The sequence below is a fragment of the Pongo abelii genome, chromosome 1 (genome assembly GCF_028885655.2).
Source record: "Pongo abelii isolate AG06213 chromosome 1, NHGRI_mPonAbe1-v2.0_pri, whole genome shotgun sequence".
Classification (NCBI taxonomy): domain Eukaryota; kingdom Metazoa; phylum Chordata; class Mammalia; order Primates; family Hominidae; genus Pongo; species Pongo abelii.
The window spans coordinates 47,524,640-47,537,353 of NC_071985.2; positions in this window are offsets into that span (position 1 = coordinate 47,524,640).

The following is a 12,714-nucleotide window of genomic DNA, read 5'->3' on the forward strand; positions in this document are numbered from 1 at the left end:
CCAAGGGTATAATGAAGAGGAAAAGCCAATCAGTAGCAAAGAGGTCAACCTTTTGCGCATTGATTAGAGCTAAAGTCCTCAGCCAGAGGTCACCAATCAGAGGTTCAAAGATGATAATTAGTGGCCATCAATTTCTTGATGAGGTATCAGGTAGATGCATTCATTTATTCGATAAATTGTTTATTGGATGTCTTCAGTGGGATAGACATTGTGAGCAAAGTGGGCGAAATGCTGTGCCCTCACGGAGTGTTCATTTTAGTGGGGGGAGAAAGAATTACAAACAGCAAAAATAGATAAATATTTTGTGTGTCTGAGCATGATAAATGCTATGGAGAAAAATAAAATCAAGAAAGAAGATAGGGAGGCGGGCAGGGCTAGGGTGGGCAATGGGTTACAATTATTTTTTTGTGGTTTTTTTTTATTATTATTATACTTTAAGTTATAGGGTACATGTGCACAACATGCAGGTTTGTTTCACAAGTATACATGTGCCATGTTGGTTTGCTGCACCCATCAACTCGTCATTTACATTAGGTATTTCTCCTAATGCTATCCCTCCCCCAGCCTCCCACTCCACTTTTGTTGTTGGTTTTTTTTTTTTTAAGAGACTGGGTCTCTCTGGGCGTGGTGGCTCATGCCTGTAATCCCAGCACTTTGGGAGGCTGAGGCGGGTGGATCACGAGGTCAAGAGATCGAGACCATCCTGGCCAACATGGTGAAACCTCATCTCTACTAAAAATACAACAATTAGCTAGGCATGGTGGTGGGTGCCTATAATCCCAGCTACTTGGGAGGCTGAGACAGGAGAATTGCTTGAACCTGGGAGGTGGAGGTTGCAGTGAGCTGAGATCACACCATTGCACGCCAGCCTGGGCAACAAGAGTGAAACTCCATCTCAAAAAAAAAAAAAGAGAGAGACTGGGTCTCGCTCTGTTGCCCAGGCTGGAGTGTAGTGGTGCAATCATAGCATACTACAGCCTTTCTCTCCTGGGCTCAAGCCATCCTCCCGCCTCAGCCTCTTGAGTAGCGAGGAGTACAAGCATGTGCCACCATACCTTAAGTTTGTTTTGTTTTGTTTTTTGAGACGGAGTCTCGCTCTGTTGCCCAGGCTGGAGTGCAGTGGCACAGTTTTGGTTCACTGCAGCCTCTGCCTCCTGGTTCAAGCGATTCTCTTGCCTCAGCCTCCTGAGTAGCTGGGACTACAGGTGTGCACCACCACACCCAGCTAATTTTTGTATTTTTAGTAGAGACAGGGTTTCACCATGTTGGCTAGACTGGTCTTGAACTCCTGGCCTCAAGTGATCTGCTTGCCTCGGCCTCCCAAAAGTGCTGGGATTACAGGCATGAGCCACTGTGCCCAGCCCTTGCTAACTTTTAAAAATTTTTTGTAGAGACCGGAGTCTCCCTGTGTTGACCAGGCTGGTCTCAAACTCTCGGCCTCAAGCGATCCTCCCTAGGCCTCCTGAAGTGCTAGGATTACAGGTGTGAGCCACTGTGCCCAGCCTGTTTTTAAGATGGGAGAAATTATAATACGTTTATATGCCAATGTAAATAATCAAGTAAAAAGGAAATTTTTGAGAAGGGAGAGAGTTGCTGGAGCACTGTCCTTGGGTAGGCAAGATGGGAGGGGATTTAGTGCACAAGTGGAGGGGTTAGCCTCAGCCAGGAGCTCAGCCAGTCATCTGCAGTAACAGGAGAGAAGGCAGAGGGTTTAGGTGTGGAGGCTGGTAGGCGGGTGGGTGCAGGGGTGAGACATTGGAGGGAGTCCTCATCTGGTCGCTTCCATTTTCTCAGTGAACTAAGAGGCAAGATCCTCCACCAAGTGAGAAGTGGAAAGCAGATGAAGGTTTGATGAGAGAGAAGGTATAAAATATTCCTCTGAGAAAACAAGAGGGTGAGTCAACTTGGGAAAGCTAGTATGATTGTCAGGTAACACTAGGGCCCACATGAAATTCATGATCAATAATTTAGAGAAGCGTTTCTCAATCTCAGCATTGCTGACATTTTAGGCCAGTTAAGTCTTTGTTGTGGGGAGCTGGCCTGTGAGCTACAGGATGCTTAACATGGCTGGGCTCTCTACCCACTAAATACCTGTAGCACCTACCCTCAGGTGTGATAATAAAAATGTCTCCAAACACTGATGTCCCTGACAGGGGCGGTGGCGGCGGGGTGGGGGGGTGCCAGGTACAAAGCTGCTCCCTACAGAGAACCACCAATTTAGACTAAGAACAGTCGATGTGTCTGTTAATCAGCACAGGTGCATACTCAGAACGGACAGAGGGTTGGAGTTTATCAAGATTGTGGTTCTGCCAAGTGAGAAGCACAAAGCAAAAGGGGCCAAGAGAGTTCAGGGTTTCTGAAAGAAAGTGATTGTAATGACCGATCATAAAATGTAATCTGGGTAAAGAGGGGAGAGAAAACATGAAGGGATGAGGGACAGAGAAAAGACAAAATGGTCAGTGGATTAGATATCCCTGTGAAACTGAAGGGGTGCTGGAGTTATAATTCCACAGAGGTGAGCTATAAAAACGAGAGGCAGTGGCCAGAGTGAAATTGAGAATATTAAGGTGTTCAGTGTCTGGTAATGACAAGGATTAAGAGATGACCAAGGGAGTCTACAGTTTAATTAATGTGGAGGACAAGCCCCCTGAAGACTTAACAAAGGGTTTTTCAGTCACATCCTTGATTCATCTTTAGACAATGTTTCCTGACAGTGCCCTGGATCTTCTCTTTGCCTGGAAACGATTTCTTTTAAGTCCATAGGGCAATTTTTTTTTTTTTTTTTGAGACAGAGTCTCGCTCTGTCATCCAGGCTGGAGTGCAATGGCACGATCTCAGCTCGCTGCAACCTCCGCCTCCCAGGTTCAAGTGATTCTCCTGCCTCAGCCTCCCAAGTAGCTAGGATTGCAGGCATGTGCCACCATGCCCAGCTAATTTTTTTGTGTGTGTGTATTTTTAGTAGAGATGGGAGTTCGCCATGTTGGCCAGCCTGGTCTTGAACTCCTGACCTCAGGTGATCCACCCGCCTCAGTCTCCCAAAGTGCTGGAATTACAGGAGTGAGCCACCGTGCCCAGCAGGACTATATATATATATATACACACATACATACATATATATACATATATATAGAGAGAGAGAAAGAGAGAGAGAGAAAAGGTGTTGCTCTGTCACCCATGCTGGAATGCAGTGGTGGGATCATGTCTCATTGCAGCCTTGACTTCCTGGGCTCAGTTGATCCTCCTGCCTCAGCCTCCCAAAGGCTAGGATTACAGGTGTGAGACAATGTGCCCATCATAGCACATTTTTTTTTTGAGACAGAGTCTTGCTCTGTCACCCAGGCTGGAGTGCAGTGGTGCAATCTCAGCTCACTGCAACCTCTGCCTCCCGGGTTCAAGCGATCCTCCTGCCTCAGCCTCCTGAGTAGCTGAGATTACAGGCGCATGCCACCATGCCCGGCTGATTTTTGTATTTTTAGTAGAGATGGGGTTTCACCATGTTGGTCAGGCTGGTCTCAAACTTCTGACCTCATGATCTGCCCGCCTCGGCCTCCCAAAGTGCTGGGATTACAGGTGTGAGCCACTGTGCCTGGCCTATGAGCATCTTTTGACATTTGATACTATTGACCACTTCTACCTTGAGGTTTTCTACTTCTTGGGTCTCTCTGACACCATCCTTCCTGGTTTTTGTTTTCTTCCTACCTAGTTGATCTCACCTTCTCAATCTACCAGCCCTTCTTTCTCCATTTAGCCCCTAAACATACAGAAACGCTATCTCTGGACTGTTTTCCCCTGTATTTTTCTGCCCATTTTCCCTGATTAGTGTTAAAACCCTTAGCTTCAACTATCATTTAAATGCTTCAAGACCCTAAAAGCTACTTTTTGACCCAAGCCTCCCTCCTGAACATCTGCCTACAGAATATCTCAGGCCCCTCAAAGTGCAGTAATCAGATCCAGCCCCCAATCTGCTCTTCCTCTTGAAGACCGGAGCCCGGCCTACCCAGCCACATGTCAGACTCTCTGTGTTATCTTGACTCTGCCCTCCCCTTCACCTCTCACCAAGTCCTGCCCTTTAGACCTCTGTGATGTCTCCTGACCCCTTGCTCCACTCCAGTCCTCATCTCCGCTGTCATCGCTGCCACTCAGGCCCTCATCCCCTTTTCATGGGAACTGTAACAGCTTTCTGGGGGGTGTCCTTTCTTTAATACTATCCTATCATGCTACCCTCCACATTGCCATCAGTGAGACGTTACCAGAAAGCTATTTTGACTCTGTTACCTTACATTTCATGATCTACAGATCTCTCAGCCTCATTTTTGGCCACTCCTGCCTGAAATGCTAGGCTCCTATCCTATTCAATTTCTTCCTGTCCTCTGTTTAAATCATACCATTTCATGCATCTTGACCTTTGCACGTGATGTTCTTTCTGCCTGGGTGACCCCCATCTCTGTGCCCTGGTGAGTTCCTACTTATCTTCCCAGAACCCCCACGCACCTGGTTCCAGAGTCTGTGTGCTCTCTGTGGTTTCAGTGTCACTATAGATACTTTTGTCATACAATTATTCCTATTATGTGTTAAGCATCTGTTTACTCATATAACCTCAAGAGGGGAGAGTCCTCATCTTGGTTTCTTTTATATCATCAATGCCTGGCACAAAGCAGATTCTTCAATGAATCATCATTTTTAATGAAGGCATAGTATTCCATAGTAGAAATAGATGAGTCATACTTTGGTTAACTCATTCCAAATATAGACATGTTGTTTATTTTACTTTTTTTGAATTACTAATGTTTATTTTTCAAAACGAAGGAAGAATTTTCTTCTTTTTTCTTTTTTCCCAAGGAAACACCAATTTTAATTTAAAGAAAAAAAAATAAGAAAAATATCTGTGAGAGTAATGGAGCAAAACAAGTCCTGAAAAAGAGTTCTGCATCTTGGTCATGTTTATTGGAAGAGCTTGAGAAAACTGAAAATACCATTTAGCTTAAGAAGTTGTGAGTTAGGCCGGGCGTGGTGGCTCACACCTGTAATCCCAGCACTTTGGGAGGCCAAGACGGGCAGATCACGAGGTCAGGAAATCGAGACCATCCTGGCAAACATGGTGAAACCCCATCTCTACTAAAAATATAAAAAATTAGCCAGGCGTGATGGCGGGCGCCTGTAGGCTGAGGCAGGAGAATGGCGTGAACCCGGGAGGCAGAGCTTGCAGTGAGCCGAGATCGCGCCACCGCACTCCAGCCTGGGCGACAGAGCGAGACTCCGTCTCAAAAAAAATAATAATAATAAATAAATAAATAAATAAAATAAAATAAAATAATTCGCTCATCTAGGCCTAGCCTGATAAGATCCAGGGGCTCCTCTACAGTGTTGGTAGTTTGTTGCTGGTCTGCGTCGTCCGCCGTGTTTCAAACCCTGCGCCCTTTTCCGCCTCATTTACTTCTTTTTTTCTTCCCCCTTCCAACTACATCCTACACGATGTCTTCTTTTTTATTTTAACAGAAATACAGGCTTGTTGTAAAGGAAAATTCAGGCAATATGGAAAGGCATTAAGACAAAAGTAAAAATTATGCATCATATCATTATCCAAAGACAGTTGTTGTTATTAAGCTGATATCTTCCTCCCAGACTGTTTTCTTTTCTTTTCTTTTTTTTTTGAGACGAAGTCTCGCTCTTTTCCCCCAGGCTGGAGTGCAATGGCACGATCTAGGCTCACTGCAACCTCCACCTTCCGGGTTCAAGCAATTCTCCTACCTCAGCCTCCCGAGTAGCTGGGATTACAGGCGCCCGCCACTACGCCCGGCTAATTTTTGTTATTTTCAGTAGAGAGGGGGTTTCACCATGTTAGCCAGGTTTGTCTCGAACTCCTGACCTCAGGTGATCCGCCCGCCTCCACCTCCCAAAGTGCGGGATTTACAAGTGTGAGCCACCATGCCTGGCCTCCCAGACTGTTTTCTTTTTTTCTTTTCTTTCTTTCTTTCTTTCTTTCTTTTTCTTTCTCTTTCTTTCTTTCTGTCTTTCTCTTTCTTCCTTTTCTTTCTTCCTTCCTTCCTTCTCTCCCTTCCTTCTTTCTTTCTCTCCCTTCCTTCTTTCTTTCTCTCCCTTCCTTCCTTCTTTCTTTCTTTCTCTCTCTTTCTTTCCTTTCTTTTCTTTCTTTCTTTTTTTTTTTTTTGGAGTCTCACTCTGTTGTCCAGGCTGGAGTGCAGTGGCCCGATCTCGGTCCACTCTGCCTCCCAGGTTCAAGCAATTCTGCCTCAGCCTCCAGAGTAGCTGGGATTACAGGTGTGCATCACCACACCCAGCTAATTTTTGTATTTTTAGTAGAGACGAGGTTTCACCTTGTTGGCCAGGCTGGTCTCGAACTCTTGATTGCCTTCCTTGCCCTCCCAAAGTGTTATAATTACAGGCATGAGCCACCTCGCCTAGCTCCAGACTGTTTTCTATGCATACATATATGATAGTTATTTCTACATTTTAAAACCAGAATTGAGAAATACTGTGCATAGGGTTTTGCAATCAGCCTTTTTCACTTAACAGTATGTAATGAACAATATTCCATGTCATTAAATACTCACAGATCATTGTTTATAATGATTGCATAGTGTTTCATTTTATGGGTATGACAATTTATTTAACAGATCACCTATCTTTAGACTTTTTAAAAATAGAGATGGGGTCACACTATGTTGTCCAGGTTGATCTCAGACTCCTGGGCTCAAGCAATCCTTTCACCTTGGCCTCCCAAAGTACTGGGAAACACTGCACTCCAGCCTGGGCAACAAGAGCAAAATTCCATCTCAAAAAAAAAAAAAAAATGCTAAAAGCATTAAAAATACTTTTCTATGGCAAAAAATTCAAATGGTCCCATAGGTTATATTATAAAAAGTCTCCTCACCTACTCTGACTTCCATTCCTATTCCAGAAGGAACAGTTTATCAGTTTCTTTTGTGTCCTTCCAGAGATTCTCTCTTTTCTTTGTCACTCACACATACACACAGTAAACTATATACACTGTTCTACATCTGCTTTTTTCACTTAATCTGTTTTGGAGATTGGTCCACATAAATTCATGCAGAATCACCTCATTTTTTTTTTTCAGTGCACTGTAATTTTTAAAACTACTCCTCTATTAGCAGAGATTTAGGCATCATGCTTAAGATTCACGCATAAGCTCTGAAATCAGACTGCTTGAATTTGAGTACTGGCTCCACAATTTACTAGCTGTAAAATCTTGAGCAACTGACTGACATTCCTTGTGCCTTGGTTTTCTCATCAATAAAATGGAAATGACATAGACCCACCTCAAAATGTGGTTGTGAGGATTCAGAGTTTGCATCTGTAAAACACTAACAAGATCTGATACATCGGACTACTTAATAGAATGACTTCTTCTCTCTCTTTTTTTTTTTTTGGAAACAGGGTCTGGCTCTGTCACCCAAGCTGGAGTGCAGTAGTGTGATCTTGGCTCACAGCAACCTCTGCCTCCTGGGCTCAAGTGATCCTCCCACTCAGTCTCCCCAGTAGCTGGGACTACAGGCTCATGCCACCATGCCCGGCTAATTTTTTGTATTTTTTGTAGAGGCAGGGTTTTGCCATGTTGACCAGGCTGGTCTCAAACTCCTGGGCTCAAGTGATCCTCTGGCCTTGGCCTCCCAAAGTGCTGGGATTACAGGCATGAGCCCCCCACACCTGGGCAAATGACTTATTTTTTATTTGTCTCCAAATACAAATAATTATTTTCCAAAAAATTCTGCAATGACTATCCTTGTACCAATATGAAAGTATATCTGGAGAACAAGTCACCAGAAATTAAATAGTTTCTGTTCTGCATAAGATGTCCAGCATCTGGCCAGGCATGGTGGCACATGACTGTAATCTCAGCACTTTGGGAAGCCAAGGCAAGTGGATTGCCTGAGCTTAGGAGTTTAAGACCAGCCTGGACAACGTGGCAAAACCCTATCTCTACCAAAAATACAATAAATTAGCTGGGCATGGCGGTGCATGCCTGTGATCTCCTCTACTGAGGCTGAGGTGGGAAGATTGCTTGAACCTGGGAGGCAGAGGTTGCAGTGAGCCAAGATTGCATACTACTGCACTCCTGCCTGGGCAACAGAGTGAGACACTGTCTTAAAAAAAAAAAAAAAAAAAGATGTCTAACACTTAATAAAAAATTATGAGATGCACACAAAAATTCAAACATGGCTGAGTATGGTGGCTCACGTCTGTAATCCCAGCACTTTGGGAGGCCAAGGCAGGCAGATCACTTGAGGTGAGGAGTTCGAAACAAGCCTGGCCAACATGGTGAAACCCCATCTCCACTAAAAAATAGAAAAATTAGCTGGGCATGGTGGTGTGTGCCTGTCATCTCAGCTACTCGGGAGGCTGAAGCAGGAGAATTGCTTGAACCTGGGAGGCGGAGGTTGCAGTGAGCCGAGATTGTGCCACTGCACGCCAGCCTGGGTGACACAGTGAGACTCTGTCTCAAAATAAAATAAAATAAATAAAAATAAAAATACAAAAATTAGCCGGGCGTGGTGGTGGGTGCCTATAATCTCAGCTACTCAGGAAGCTGAGACATGAGAATTGTTTGAACCCAGGAGGCAGAGGTTGCAGTGAGCCAAGATGGTGCCACTGCACTCCAGCCTAGGCAACAGAGTGAGACCCTGTCAAAAATTAAAAATAAAAAACAGCAACAAAAAAATGGAAATAGAGATAAAGCCTATCTTCAATGGGCTTCAATGGGCTTCAGTAGACTCAAAACAGCTGAGGAAAGAATGAAAATTTTTTTTTTTTCGAGACAGAGTCTTACTCTTTTGCCCAGGCTGGAGTGCAGCGGCATGATCTCTGCTCACTGCAACCTCAGCCTCCCGGGCTCAAGCAATTCTCCTGCATCAGCCTCGCAAGTGGCTGGGATTACAGGCATGCGCCACTACGCCCGGCTAATTTTTGTATTCTTAGCAGAGATGGGGTTTCACTATGTTGGCCAGGCTGGTCTCAAACTCTTGACCTCGTGATCTGCCTGCTTCAGCCTCCCAAAGTTCTGGGATTACAGGCATGAGCCACCACGTCCGGCCCAGAAGAATAAATTTTAAAAACACTACAGTTTGCTGTGAATCTTTGGACAAAGTTTTAATCTTTCGGAGTCAGAGGTTTCTTGCCAAATTGAAAAGAACAATTCTTGTCACTGAGTACCTAAGAGAAAGAAATGCCTCTGGAGACATTAATTTTTTTTTTTGAGACGGAGTTTTGCTCTGGTTTCTCAAGCTGGAGTACAATGGCGCAATCTTGGCTCACTGCAACCTTTGCCTCCTGTCTCACCATCCCGAGTAGCTGGGATTACAGGTGCATGCCACCAGACCCCGCTAATTTTTTTTTTTTTTTTTTTTTACAACTTCTGCCTCCCAGGTTCAAGCGATTCTCTTGCCTCAGCCTCCCGAGTACCTGGGATCACAGGCATGCGCCACCATGCCCGGCTAATTTTGTATTTTTAGTAGAGACGAGGTTTCTCCATGTTGGTCAGGCTAGACTGGAACTCTTGACCTCAGGTGATCCGCCCGCCTTGGCCTCCCAAAGTGCTGAGATTATAGGCGTGAGCCACTGTGCCCAGCCTAAAATTATTCTGATTCTGCAGAGATGGGGTCTCACTTTGTTGCCTAGGCTGGACTTGAACTCCTTGCTCTCACCTTGGCCTCTCAGTGTTGAAATGACAGGTATGAAGCCTGGCCCTAGAGACACTTTTTTTTTTTTTTTTTTTGGGACAGAGTCTCACTCTGTCGCCCAGGCTGGAGTGCAGTGGTGCCATCTTGGCTCACTGCAAGCTCCACCTCCTGGGTTCATGCCATTCTCCTTCCTCAGCCTCCCAAGTAGCTGGGACTACAGGCGTCACCCCCCACCACCACCATGCCTGGCTAATTTTTTTGTATTTTTAGTAGAGACGGGGTTTCACCGTGTTAGCCAGGATGGTCTTGAACTCCTGCCCTTGTGATCTGCCCACGTCGGCCTCCCAAAGTGCTAGGATTACAGGTGTGAGCCACCGCGCTCAGCCTAGAGACACTTTTAAAGTGTTGTAGAGATGTAAATAACAGCCTTTGGAAGCTTTTCTTCAGTCCCATTGATGCTTTTTTTTTTCTTTCCCAAAATGGAAAAAACTTACTTTTTTATGATAACATATGCTCTATTTAACTTTTTCAGAAAATATATGTTTCATACCACCCAGAGATAACCACTAACATTTTACAAGGTAGAATCATTATATACAAAATGAGTACAAACCTACTTTTTTTCACTTAATAATATATCATGGACAATGCTACATGTCAGTAAATATAGCTCCATAGCATCACTTTAATGACTGCCTAATATTTGAATAAATATCTCTATTGTAGTTTGTTTCACCAATCCTTTCTTTAAAAATTTACTTATAAATTTTTATGTATTTATATTTTTAGAAATGGTGTCTTGCTATGTGCCCAGGCTAGTCAGGAACTGGGCTCAAGTGATCCTCCTGCCTCAGCCTCCCAAAGAGCTTGAGCCACAATGCCCAGCCCTATTTATAAATTTTAGATTACAGACTTGAGCCGCAATGCCCAGCCCTATTTATAAATTTTTTTTTTAGCATGCCCTGAACCAGAATAGGTTCAGAGAGACTCTGTCACCAATCCTCTTTTTTTTTTTTTTTTAAGTGAAAGGAAATTTATTAAGAAAGTAAAGAAATATCCTGGCTAACACGGTGAAACCTCATCTCTACTAAAAATACAAAAATTAGCCGGGCGTGGTGGCGGGCGCCTGTAGTCCCAGCTACTCTGGAGGCTGAGGCAGGAGAATGGAGTCAACCCGGGAGGCGGAGCTTGCAGTGAGCCGAGATCACACCACTGCACTCCAGCCTGGGTGACAGAGCGAGACTCCATCTCAAAAAAAAAAAAAAAAGTAAAGAAATAAAAGAATGGCTACTCCATAGACACAGCAGCCGCCAGTCCTCTTTTGGTTGACATGGGTTGCTAGCTTTTGTCTTCAGTTATAACACCACGACAACGAGCATCCTTGTACATTTATCTTTGTGCACTTTTCCAATTATTTTTCTTGGAAAAATTCTTAGACATGAAATTGCTGTGTAAAGACATACGCATGTTTTTTAAGGCTTTTAAACAATCTGTGAAATAGTTCTTTAGAAAGCATATCCCGCTCACACCTGTAGTCCCCAAACTTTGGTAGGCTAAGGCAGGATAGCTTGAGTTCAGGAGTTCAAGACCAGCCTGGGCAACACAGTGAGACTCCTGTCTCTACGAAAATAAAATAAAATTTAAAAATTAGCTGGGTGTGGTGGCACATGCCTGTGGTCCCAACTACTTGGGAGGCTGAGGTGGGAGGATCACTTGGGCCCAGGGGGTGGGGGAGGCTCAAGGCTATAGTGAGCCATGATCATGCCACTGCACTCCAGCCTGGGTGATAGAGTAAGACCCTATCTTAAAAAAAAAAAAAAAAAAAAAAAGTTTAAAAATATATAAAAATAAACATTAAAAAATTAAAAAGAAAGAAAATGTCTCTTGGCCAGGCACAGTGGCTCACGCCTGTAATCCCAGCAATTTGGGAGGCCAAGGCAAGTGGATCACCTGGGGTCAGGAGTTCAAGACCAGTCTGGCCAACGTGGTGAAACCCCTATCTCTACTAAAAATATAAAAATTAGCTAGGCATGGTGGTGTGCCTGTAATCCCAGCTACTCAGGAGGCTGAGGCAGGAGCACTGCCTGAATCTGGAAGGCAGAGGTTGCAGTGAGCTGAGATCGCACCCTACACTCCAGCGTGGGCGACAGAGCAAGACTCCATCTCAAAAAAAAAAGGTGTCTCTCAATTCACACCTAGACTAGTGGTTTGTGTCAAGTTTGAGTTTCTTCACAGCCTCACCAGCTCTAGACATTAGGGGCATTCTTTAATTCTTTGCCAATTTGACATATGAAAAGTAGTATCTCCCATGGCCTTAAGCTGTTCGTGTTTCAAGCAACGATAGTGAAGAGGAGGTCCATCTGTCTGCATTTGCCATAGAGAGTCTAGTTTTCCAAACCCCAGCATTTGCTCTGCCTGGAGCATTCTCTCCTGGCTAGGAATCAGCCCGGAATCAAGCCTGTGAGACAAAGACTCTAAATCCCAGCTTGCCTTACAAACACATGGAGTAGATGAGGATTGACCAAAGGATGCTGGGACTTTCCCCTGGGCACTGTGGCCTGGGTCACTGAGGCTGGCAGGTGTGGAGGGGGCAGGTGAGGTTGAGTCATGCAGGACACTGGGTGTGGTTTCTTGGATCAGCTCCAGAGTTGACATGCAGGTTCCAGTAACGGGCGGCTGAGCTGGGCTAATTGCTGCTGCTGGTGCCCCAGCCCAGCCCTGCACGTAGCAGAAGGAGAAGGAGGAGGAGGAGGAGGAGCGTAGGATAAGAATGAGAGGGCAATGCTCCCAAGGGATGGCCACTGTGAGGTTCTCAAGAACTGAAAACTCACTTTCCATCCACCCTGCAGGATCCAAGGGTCCCTGGAAAGCAATGCTCATTGAATCCACCCTCCACCCCGCAGGATCCAAGGGTCCCTGGAAAGCAATGCTCATTGAATCCACCCTCCACCCCAGGCATGTTTGTATATCCATAGGGCATTCCTCAAACTGCACATCTAATGGTGGGGTTTCAGGCACCCATGCAGTGGAGACATTTGGGTTGTTCAGCACCTCTCAAAGC